Source organism: Triticum aestivum, chromosome 6A (genome assembly GCF_018294505.1).
Source record: "Triticum aestivum cultivar Chinese Spring chromosome 6A, IWGSC CS RefSeq v2.1, whole genome shotgun sequence".
Lineage (NCBI taxonomy): Eukaryota > Viridiplantae > Streptophyta > Magnoliopsida > Poales > Poaceae > Triticum > Triticum aestivum.
Window position 1 is genome coordinate 189,967,494 of NC_057809.1, and position 12,409 is coordinate 189,979,902.

The following is a 12,409-nucleotide window of genomic DNA, read 5'->3' on the forward strand; positions in this document are numbered from 1 at the left end:
TATTAAATATGCAGAGGCATTTAGTATGCAATGTTGAATAATAATTTTAGTGATTTTCTACAGTAGAGTATGATAAGGTTTTTGCAATGGTTTATACTAACTTATCTCACGAGTCCTTGTTGAGTTTTGTGGTGATGAAGCTTCTGAGATTTAGGGAGACCTTGATATGAGAGGAATTAATGAGACACAAAAGCTCAATATTGGGGATGCCCAAGGCACCCCAAGATAATATTTCAAGAAGTCTCAATCGTCTAAGCTTGGGGATTCCCCGGTTGGCATCCCACCTTTCTTCTTCAACAACTATCGGTTGATCCTAAGTTTTTGCTTCTTCACATGATGTTTGCTATTCTTAGATGCCATTTTATTTTGCTTTGCTTGCTGTTTGAATAAAATACCTATATCTGAAATTATTAAATGTTAGAGAGTCTTCATATAGTTGCATAATTATTCAACTACTCATTGATCTTCACTTATATCTTTCAGAGTAGTTTGTCGATGCTCTAGTGCTTCACTTATATCTTTTAGAGAATGGTGGTAGTTTTATTTTGAAGAAATAGATGAAATCTCATGCTTCACTTAGATTATTTTGAGAGTCGTAAATAGCATGGTAATTTGCTTAAAATCCTAATATGCTTGGTATGCAAGATTAATAATAAAACTTTCTTATGAGTGTGTTATATACTAAGAAAAGTTTGATGCTTGATGATTGTTTTGAGATATGGAGGTAATAATATCAAAGTCATGATAGTTGAGTAGTTGTGAAATTGAGAAATACTTGTGTTAAGGTTTGCAAGTCCCATAGCATGCACGTATGGTAAACGTTATGCAACAAAATTGAAACATGAGGTGTTATTTGATTGTCTTCCTTATGAGTGGCGGTCGGGGACGAGCGATGGTCTTTTCCTACCAATCTATCCCCCTAGGAGCATGCGCGTAGTGCCGAGGTTTTTGATGACTTGTAGATTTTTGCAATAAGTATGTGAGTTCTTTATGACTAATGCTGAGTCCATGGATTATACGCACTCTCACCCTTCCATCCTTGATAGCCTCTTCGGTACCGTGCATTGCCCTTTCTCACATTGATAGTTGGTGCAAACTTCGCCGGTGCATCCAAACCCCGTGATATGATACGCTCTGTCACACATAAACCTCCTTATATCTTCCTCAAAACAGCCACCATACCTACCTATTATGGCATTTCCATAGTCATTCTGAGATATATTGCCATGCAACTTTCCATCATTCCGTTCATCATGACACATTCATCATTGTCATATTGCTTAGCATGATCATGTAGTTGACATAGTATTTGTGGCAAAGCCACCGTTCATAATTCTTTCATACATGTCACACTTGATTCATTGCATATCCCGATACACCGCCAGAGGCATTCATATAGAGTCATCTTTGTTCTAGTATCGAGTTGTAATCATTGAGTTGTAAATAAATAGAAGTGTGATGATCATCATTATTAGAGCATTGTCCCAAGTGAGGAATAAATAAAAAATAAAAAAGGGAAAGGCCATAAAAAAGAGAAGGCCCAAAAAAGGAGAAGGCCCCCCAAAAAAGAGAAAGGCCATAAAAAAGGGCCCAAAAATGAGAGAGAAAGAGAGAAGGGACAATGTTACTATCCTTTTACCACACTTGTGCTTCAAAGTAGCACAATGATCTTCATGATAGAGAGTCTCATGTTATCACTTTCATATACTAGTGGGAATCTTTCATTATAGAACTTGGCTTGTATATTCCAATGATGGGCTTCCTCAAAATGCCCTAGGTCTTCGTGAGCAAGCAAGTTGGATGCACACCCACTAGTTTCTTTTGTTGAGCTTTCATACATTTATAGCTCTAGTGCATCCGTTGCATGGCAATCCATACTCCTTACATTAACATCAATCGTTGGGCATCTCCATAGCCCATTGATTAGCCTCGTTGATGTGAGACTTTCTCCTTTTTTGTCTTCTCCACATAACCCCCTCATTATATTCTATTCCACCCATAGTGCTATGTCCATGGCTCGCACTCATGTATTGCGTGAAAGTTTATGAGTTTGAGATTAGTAAAGTATGAAACAATTGCTTGGCTTTTCATCGGGGTTGTGCATGATGAGAGCATTCTTGTGTGACGAAAATGAAACATGACTAAACTATACGATTCTGTAGGGATGAACTTTCTTTGGCCATGTTATTTTGAGAAGACATAACTGCTTAGTTAGTATGCTTGAAGTATTATCATTTTTATGTCAATATGAACTTTTGTCTTGAATCTTTCGGATCTGAATATTCATACCACAATTAAGAAGAACTACATTAAAATTATGCCAAGTAGCACTCCGCATCAAAAATTCTCTTTTTATCATTTACCTACTCAAGGACGAGCAGGAATTAAGCTTGGGGATGCTGATACGTCTCCAACGTATCTACAATTTTTGATTGCTCCATGCTATATTATCTACTATTTTGAATGTTTATGGGATTTATTATACACTTTTATATCATTTTTGGGACTAACCTATTAACCCAGAGACCAGTGCCAGTTTCTGTTTTTACCCTGTTTTAGGGTTTTGAAGAAAAAGAAATTCAAATGGAGTCCAATTGACCTGAAACTTCACGGAACTCATTTTTGGAAGGAAAGAAGCCCAGAAGACTTGGAGTGCATGTCGGGGGATCTGCGAGGAGGTCACGAGGTAGGGGGCGCGCCCACCCCCCTGGGCGCGCCCTCCACCCTCATGAGCCCCTCATGGCCCCCTAACGTACTTCTTCCGCCTATATATCTCCATATACCCTAAAAAGATCCGTGGAGAGAATACATCGGGAGTTCCGCTGCCAGAAGCCTCCGTAGCCACCGAAAGCCAATCTAGACCCGTTCTGGCACCCTGCCGGAGGGGGCAATCCTTCTTTAGTGGCCATCTTCATCATCCCGGTGCTCTCCATGACGAGGAGGGAGTAGTTCTCCCTCAGGGCTGAGGGTATGTACCAGTAGCTATGTGTTTGATCTCTCTGTCTCTCTCTCGTGTTCTTGAGGTGATACAATCTTGATGTATCGCGAGCTTTGCTATTATATTTGGATCCTATGATGTTTCTTCCCCCCCTCTACTCGCTTGTAATGGATTGAGTTTCCCCTTTGAAGTTATCTTATCGGATTGAGTCTTTAAAGATTTGAGAACACTTGATGTATGTCTTGCCGTGGATATCTGTGGTGACAATGGGATAGCACGTGATTCACTTGATGTATGTTTTGGTGACCAACTTGCGGGTTCCGCCCATGAACCTATGCATAGGGGTTGGCACACGTTTTCGTCGTGATTCTCCGGTAGAAACTTTGGGGCACTCTTTGAGGTCCTTTGTGTTGGTTGAATAGATGAATCTGAGATTGTGTGACGCATATCATATAATCATACCCACGGAGACTTGAGGTGACATTGGAGTATCTAGGTGACATTAGGGTTTTGGTTGATTTGTGTCTTAAGGTGTTATTCTAGTATGAACTCTAGGGCTGTTTGTGACACTTATAGGAATAGCCCAACGGATTGATTGGAAAGAATAACTTTGAGGTGGTTTCGTACCCTACCATAATCTCTTCGTTCGTTCTCTGCTATTAGTGACTTTGGAGTGACTCTTTGTTGCATGTTGAGGGATAGTTATGTGATCCAATTGTGTTATTATTGTTGAGGGAACTTACACTAGCAAAAGTATGAACCCTAGGCCTTGTTTCAACGCATTGCAATACCGTTTACGCTTAGTTTTATCATTAGTTACCTTGCTGTTTTTATAATTTCAGATTACAAATACCTTTATCTACCATCCATATACCACTTGTATCACCATCTCTTCGCCGAACTAGTACACCTATACAATTTACCATTGTATTGGGTGTGTTGGGGACACAAGAGACTCTTTGTTATTTGGTTGCAAGGTTGCTTGAGAGAGACCATCTTCATCCTACGCCTCCTATGGATTGATAAACCTTAGGTCATCCACTTGAGGGAAATTTGCTACTGTCCTACAAACCTCTGCACTTGGAGGCCCAACAACGTCTACAAGAAGAAGGTTGTGTAGTAGACATCAGTCCCCGAGGCGGCCACGAGGTAGGGGGCGCCCCCACCCTTGTGGTGGCCTCGAGACTCTTCTGGCCCATCTCCCGTACTCCATGGGCTTCTTCTGGTCCAAAATGATCTCCTGAAATTTCAGGTCAATTGGCTCCGTTTGGTTTTCCTTTTCTGCGATACTCAAAAACAAGGAAAAAACAGAAACTGGCACTGGGCTCTAGGTTAATAGGTTAGTCCCAAAAATCTTATAAAATACCATATAAATGCATATAAAACATCCTAGATGGATAATATAATAGCATAGAACAATAAAAAAATATATATACATTGGAGACGTATCAGCCCACCACGCGATGCCTGAGAAAACAGGAGGGAGAAGAGATGGTTGTAGCATGGACTCCAAGAAAATTGCTGTCGAATGGGACTCGTGTGGGTGGCATGTGCCATACTGCTAGACGTGAATGCTAGTTATGACCCATGGCAGCCCACTATATCGAGCCTATATCGAGGTGCCGGTTACGTAGAACAAATTTCCTGGAGTCCGTGCTTAGCCCTCCTCTATCTCTCTTCTCAGCCAGCCAGCAGACGCATGGAGCCCATTGTTTGTTTGCTCACATGTGGTCCCACATGTCAGTCAAAACGCAAGAGGACCCACTGAACCTGCACATCTTTCACCTCGACGTGCTGGTGATGAAAAAAATCCAATAAAGATCTTCGGTGGCCGCTTTTGGAGTTACTCAAGAGTAGTAAGATTCTATTTACAGTTTAACCCAAGATGCACATCACGTGACTTGAACTACCCCTCCATTTTCTTGCATGACACGACTTGGATGCTGGATGTCCCACATGTTAGCAAAAGGAGGAAGAACTCGACCACATCTTTTCCACATTTAGACCAGAGGAAAAGGAAATGAAGGAAATATGCCCTAGAGGCAATAATAAAGTTGTTATTTACATTTCCTTATGTCATGATAAATTTTTATTATTCATGCTAGAATTGTATTAACTAGTACATGTGTGAATACATAAACAAATAGAGTGTCACTAGTATGCCTCTACTTTACTAGCTCATTAATCAAAGATGGTTAAGTTTCCTAGCCATGGACAAAGAGTTGTCATTTCATGAACAGGATCACATCATTAGAGAATGATGTGATTGACTTGACCCATCTGTTAGCTTAGCACGATGATCGTTTAGTTTGTTGCAAGCTTAATTATAGATACGTTGGAGATGTATCAAGCATCCCCAAGCTTAATTCCTGCTCGTCCTCGAGTAGGTAAATGATAAAAATGGAATTTTTGATGTGGAAAGCTACCTAACATATTTATCAACGTAATCTTCTTTATTGTGGTAAGAATATTCAGATCCATAAGATTCAAGACAAAAGTTTAATATTAAAATAATAATAATACTTCAAGCATACTAATGTGAGAAAGCAATTGTTTCATACTTTAGATGTTCTCAAACTTTTTCAATCTTCATGTAATACATGAGCATGAGCCATGGATATAGCACTATAGGTGGAATAGAATGGTGGTTGTGGAGAAGACAGAAGGAAATGATAGTTTCACATCAACTAGGCGTATCAACGGGCTATGGAGATGCCCATCAATAGATATCAATGTGAGTGAGTAGGGATTGCCATGCAACGGATGCACTAGAGCTATAAGTGTATGAAAGCTCAACAAAAGAAACTAAGTGGGTGTGCATCCAACTCGCTTGCTCACGAAGACCTAGGGAATTTTGAGGAAGCCCATCATTGGAATATACAAGCCAAGTTCTATAATGAAAAATTCCCACTAGTATATGAAAGTGACAACATAGGAGACTCTCTATCATGAAAATCATGGTACTACTTTGAAGCACAACTGTGGTAAAAGGATAGTAGCATTGCCCCTTCTCTCTTTTTCACTCATTTTGTTTTTTGTTTTTTTGGGCCTTCTCTTTTTATGGCCTTTTTTTCTTCTCTCTTTTTTTTCATCCGGAGTCTCATCCTGACTTGTGGGGGAATCATGGTCTCCATCATCCTTTCCTCACATGGGACAATGCTCTAATAATGATAATCATCACACTTTTATTTACTTACAACTCAAGAATTACAACTTGATACTTAGAACAAAATATGACTCTATGTGAATGCCTCCGACCGTGTACCAGGATGTGCAATGAATCAAGAGTGACATGTATGAAATAATTATGAAGGTGGCTTTGCCACAAATACAATGTCAACTACATGATCGTGCAAAGCAATATGACAATGATGGAGCGTGTCATAATAAACGGAACGGTGGAAAGTTGCATGGCAATATATCTCGGAATGTCTATGGAAATGCCATAATAGGTAGGTATGGTGGCTGTTTTGAGGAAGGTAAATGGTGGGTTTATGGTACCGGCGAAAGTTGCGCGGTACTAGAGAGGCTAGCAATGGTGGAAGGGTGAGAGTGCGTATAATCCATGGATTCAACATTAGTCATAAAGAACTCGCATACTTATTGCAAAAATCTATTAGTTATCAAAATGAAGTACTATGCGCATGCTCCTAGGGGGAAGGATTGGTAGGAAAAGACCATCGCTCGTTCCCGACCGCCACTCATAAGGAAGACAATCAAAAAATAAACCATGCTCCGACTTCATCACATAACGGTTCACCATACGTGCATGCTACGGGAATCACAAATTTAACACAAGTATCTATCAAATTCACAACTACTCTACTAGCATGACTCTAATATCACCATCTTCATATCTCAAAACAATCATAAAGAATGAAACTTCTCATAGTATTCAATGCACTTTATATGGAAGTTTTTATTATACCCATCTTGGATGCCCATCATATTAGGACTAAATTCATAACCAAAGCAAACTACCATACTGTTTAGAGACTCTCAAAATGATATAAGCGAAGCATGAGAGATCAATAATTTCAATAGGATAAATATAGAGATAATAAGATAAATATTTTTGGTATTTTTGTTGTATAGATTGGAAAATAAAGATTGCAAAATAGAAATAGCAAGTTGATAGGAAAATAATATGATGGAAGATAGACCCGGGGCCATAGGTTTCACTAGTGACTTCTCTCAAGATACCAAATTCTACGGTGGGTGAACAAATTAGTGTCGAGAAATTGATAGAAAAGCGCCTAGTTATGAGAATATCTAGGCATGATCATTTATATAGGCATCACGTCCGCGACAAGTAGGCCGAACGATTCTGCATCTACTACTATTACTCCACACATCGACCGCTATCCAGCATGCATCTAGAGTATTAAGTTCATAAGAACAGAGTAACACATTAGGCAAGATGACATGATGTAGAGGGATAAACTCAAGCAATATGATATAAACCCCATCTTTTTATCCTCGATGGCAACAATACAATACGTGCCTTGCTGCCCCTGCTGTCACTGGGAAAGGACACCGCAAGATTGAACCCAAAGCTAAGCACTTCTCCCATTGCAAGAAAGATCAATCTAGTAGGCCAAACCAAACCGATAATTCAAAGAGACTTGCAAAGATATTAAATCATGCATACAATATTTCAAAGAAGAATCAAATATTGTTCATAGATAATCTTGATCATAAACCCACAATTCATCGGATCTCGACAAACACACCGCAAAAAGAATTACATCGAATAGATCTCCAAGAGAATCGAGGAGAACTTTGTATTGAGATCCAAAGAGAGAGAAGAAGCCATCTAGCTAATAACTATGGACCTGAAGGTCTGTGGTAAACTACTCACACATCATCGGACAAGCTATGGTGTTGATGTAGAAGCCCTCCATGATCGATTCCCCCTCCGACGGAGCGTCGGAAAAGGCCCCAAGATGGGATCTCACATGTACAGAAGGTTGCGGCGGTGGAAATAGGGTTTCGTGGTGCTCCTGGATGTTTTCGGGGTATATGGGTATATATAGGAGGAAGAAGTACGTTAGTGGACCTGCGAGGGGCCCACAAGGGTGGGGCGCGCCTGCCCCCGGGGCGCGCCCTCCTGCCTCGTGGCCTCCTCGCTTCTTTCTTGACGTCCACTCCAAGTCTCCTGGATCACGTTTGTTCCAAAAATAACTCTCCCGAAGGTTTCATTCCATTTGGATTCCGTTTGATATTCCTTTTCTGTGAAACACTGAAATAGGCAAAAAACAGCAATTTGCACTGGGCCTTTGGTTAATTGGTTAGTACCAAAAATAATATAAAAAGGTATATTAAAGACCATTAAACATCCAAAACAGATAATATAGTAGCATGGAACAATCAAAAATTATAGATACGTTTGAGACGTATCAAGCATCCCCAAGCTTAATTCTTGCTCGTCCTCGAGTAGGTAAATGATAAAAACAAATTTTTTGATGTGGAATGCTACCTAGCATAATTCTTAATGTAATTTTCTTTATTGTGGCATGAATGCTCAGATCCGAAAGATTCAAGACAAAAGTTTAATATTGACATAAAAATAATGATACTTCAAGCATACTAACAAAGCAATTATGTCTTCTCAAAATAACATGGCCAAAGAAAGTTATCCCTACAAAATCATATAGTCTGGCTATGCTCTATATTCACCACACAAAGTATTTAAATCATGCAGAACCCCGATGACAAGCCAAGCAATTGTTTCATACTTTTGATGTTCTCAAACTTTTTCAATCTTCTCGCAATACATGAGTGTGAGCCATGGACATAGCACTATAGGTGGAATTAAATGGTGGTTGTGGAGAAGACAAAAAGGAGAAGATAGTCTCACATCAACTAGGCGTATCAACGGGCTATGGAGATGCCCATCAATAGATATCAATGTGAGTGAGTAGGGATTGCCATGCAACAGATGCACTAGAGCTATAAGTGTATGAAAGCTGAACAAAAGAACTAAGTGGGTGTGCATCCAACTCGCTTGCTCACGAAGACCTAGGGCATTTTGAGGAAGCCCATCATTGGAATATACAAGCCAAGTTCCATAATGTGAAATTCCCACTAGTATATGAAAGTGACAACATAGGTGACTCTCCATCATGAAGATCATGGTGCTACTTTGAGGCACAAGTGTGGTAAAAGGATAGTAGCATTGTCCCTTCTCTCTTTTTCTCTCATTTTTTTCTTTTTTTCTTTTCTCTCTTTTTTATAGAATTCGTCCGGAGTCTAATCCCGACTTGTGGGGGAATCATAGTCTCACTTTTATTTACTTACAACTCAAAAATTAAAACTCGATACTAGAACAAAATATGACTCTATGTGAATGCCTCCGGCGGTGTACCGAGATGTGCAATGAATCAAGAGTGACATGTATGAAATAATTATAAAGGTGTGTTTGCCACAAATACAATGTCAACTACATGATCATGCAAAGCAATATGACAATGATGAAGCGTATCATAACAAACGGAACGGTGGTGAGTTGCCTGGCAATATATCTCGGAATGGCTGTGGAAATGCCATAATAGGTAGGTACAGTGGCTGTTTTGAGGAAGGTATATGGTGGGTGTATGGTACCGGTGAATGTTGCGCGGTACTAGAGAGGCTAGCAATGGTGGAAGGGTGAGAGTGCGTATAATCCATGGACTCAACATTAGTCAACAGTCCGGGGCATCCCCAAGCTTAGGCTTTTGGTTGTCCTTGAATTTTAACTCGGGGTGACTTGGTAGTCCCCAAGCTTAGGCTCTTTCCACTCCTTATTCCAAAGTCCATCAAATCTTTACCCAAAACTTGAAAACTTCACAACACAAAACTCAACAGAAAATCTCATGAGCTCCGTTAGTATAAGAAAACAAACCACCACTTCAAGGTACTGTAATTAACTCATTATTTATTTATATTCATGTTAAACCTACTGTATTCCAACTTCTCTATGGTTCATACCCCCCGATACTAGCCATAGATTCATCAAAATAAGCAAACAACACACGAAAAACAGAATCTGTCAAAAACAGAACAGTCTGTAGTAATTTGTAGGTTTCGAATACTTATGTAAGCCCAAAAATTCTTAAATAAATTGGTGGATGTGAGGAATTTGTCTATTAATCATATTCACAAATAATCAACCTAATCGCACTCTCTAGTAAAAGATTGCAGCAAATCTCGTGAGCGCTAAAGTTTCTGTTTTTTACAGCAAGATCGCAAAGACTTCCCCCAAGTCTTCCCAAAGGTTCTACTTGGCACAAACACTAATTATAAGCATAAAAACACATATAAACAGAAGCTAGATGAATTATTTATTACTAAACAGGAACAAAAAACAAGAAACAAAAATAAAATTGGGTTGCCTCCCAACAGGCGCTATTCTTTAAAGCCCCTAGCTAGGCGACGAGATTTCAATGATGCTCACATGAAAGACAAGAATTGAAAAGCACAAATAGAGCATCATAAAACATATGACAAACACATCTAAGTATAACATACTTCCTATGCATAGGCATCTTATAGGCAAACAAATTATCAAGGAAAGCAAAAACTAGTATATGCATGTAAGCGGAAAGAAACAATAGCAATCTCAACATAAAGAGAGGTAATTTAGTAACATGAAAATTTCTACAACCATATTTTCCTCTATCATAATAATTACATGTAGGATCATAAGCAAATTCAACAATATAGCTATCACAAAACATATTCTTAACAAGATCCACATGTATGCAAAGTTGACACTCTTCCAAAATAGTGGGATTAACATTAACTAAAGTCATGACCTGTTGAAACCCACTTTTATCAAAAACTTCATAAGATTGAACATTCTCCAAATATGTGGGATCTAAAGTTGACACTCTTACAAACCCACTTTCAATAATATTGCAAACACTATTATGAATCTCATATTCATCATGGGGCTTAAATAAATTTTCAAGATCAAAAGAAGAATCACCCCAATCATGATCATTGCGACAAATAGTAGTCATAGCAAAACTAGCATCCCCAAGCTTGAGGTTTTGCATATCATTAACACAATTAACATTAAGAGAACTTATAATAACATCATTGTAATCATGCTTTTCATCAAAGGGACTATCAAGTATGGGTGCAATAGCAACGATCTCATGTTTAACATAACGAACTATACCAAATTCATCTTCATAAATATTGGCATCATGGCCATAAGGATAGCAAGCATCATGTTCATCAAGGGATATTTCAATCAAATCATCGGAATCATAATTATATATAGATTCATGCATATCATTATTTTCTTCTGAAGCAACGGTCATTCTTTCAATAAATTCTTTAACATAGACATTATGAGCATAGTTTTCATAGCAATATTTAAGTATGTCCAAATTTTCAGATTCATAGAGAGTAATATCATACTTTTCAATCAAAGAAGCAACTTCATAAGCACCCTTAAAAGCAACAAATTCTTTAACTTGTTCAACATCATAGTAACTAAAAACACCATTTGCATAAGAAGATAAGATTTCATTGTCATTAAACTCACATAGGTAGGGGAGGTGTTTTTTAGGGTTCTTAGAGCAACAAATAAAATCGTAAATTTCACATTCCAAGCATAACACAGCAATCTGTTTATTTGATCCCATAAGAGTCTCCCTTTTTCTGACAAATGGTGACGCACAAAATGATCATGATCGTCTAAAGATTTCCCATCAACTAGGCTAGTTGGGGTATCAGCACGAGCGCATAAGGATCGAAGATGATCCAAGTATAACACTTTAAGTGGATCCATATCAATAGATTTTTAGCAAGCAAAGATGCAAGCAAATAGAAGGCATGTGGAAACACAAACAAAGATACATACGGGAAGAAGGCAAAGAAAAGGCAAAGGTGAAGTGGGGGAAAGGAAAATGAGAGGCAAATGGTAAATAATGTAATGCGAGGGATAAGAGTTTGTGATGGGTACTTGGTATGTCTTGAGTTGGCGTAGATCTCCCCGGCAACAGCGCCATAAATCCTTCTTGCTACCTCTTAAGCATGTGTTGGTTTTCCCTTGAAGAGGAAAGGGTGATGCAGCAAAGTAGTGTAAGTATTTCCCTCAGTTTTTGAGAACCAAGGTATCAATCCAGTAGGAGGTAACACGCAAGTCGCCTAGTACCTGCACAAACAAACAAGAACCTCGCAACCAACGCGATAAAGGGGTTGTCAATCCCTTCACGGTCACTTACGAAAGTGAGATCTGGTAGAGATAATAAGATAAATATTTGTGGTATTTTGTTGTATAGATTGGAAAAGAAAGATTGCAAAATAGAAATAGCAAGTTGATACAAAAATCATATGGTGGAAGATAGACCTGGGGGCCATAGGTTCCACTAGTGGCTTCTCTCAAGATACCAAATTCTACGGTGGGTGAACAAATTACTGTCGAGCAATTGATAGAAAAGCACATAGTTATGAGAATATCTAGGCATGATCATGTAT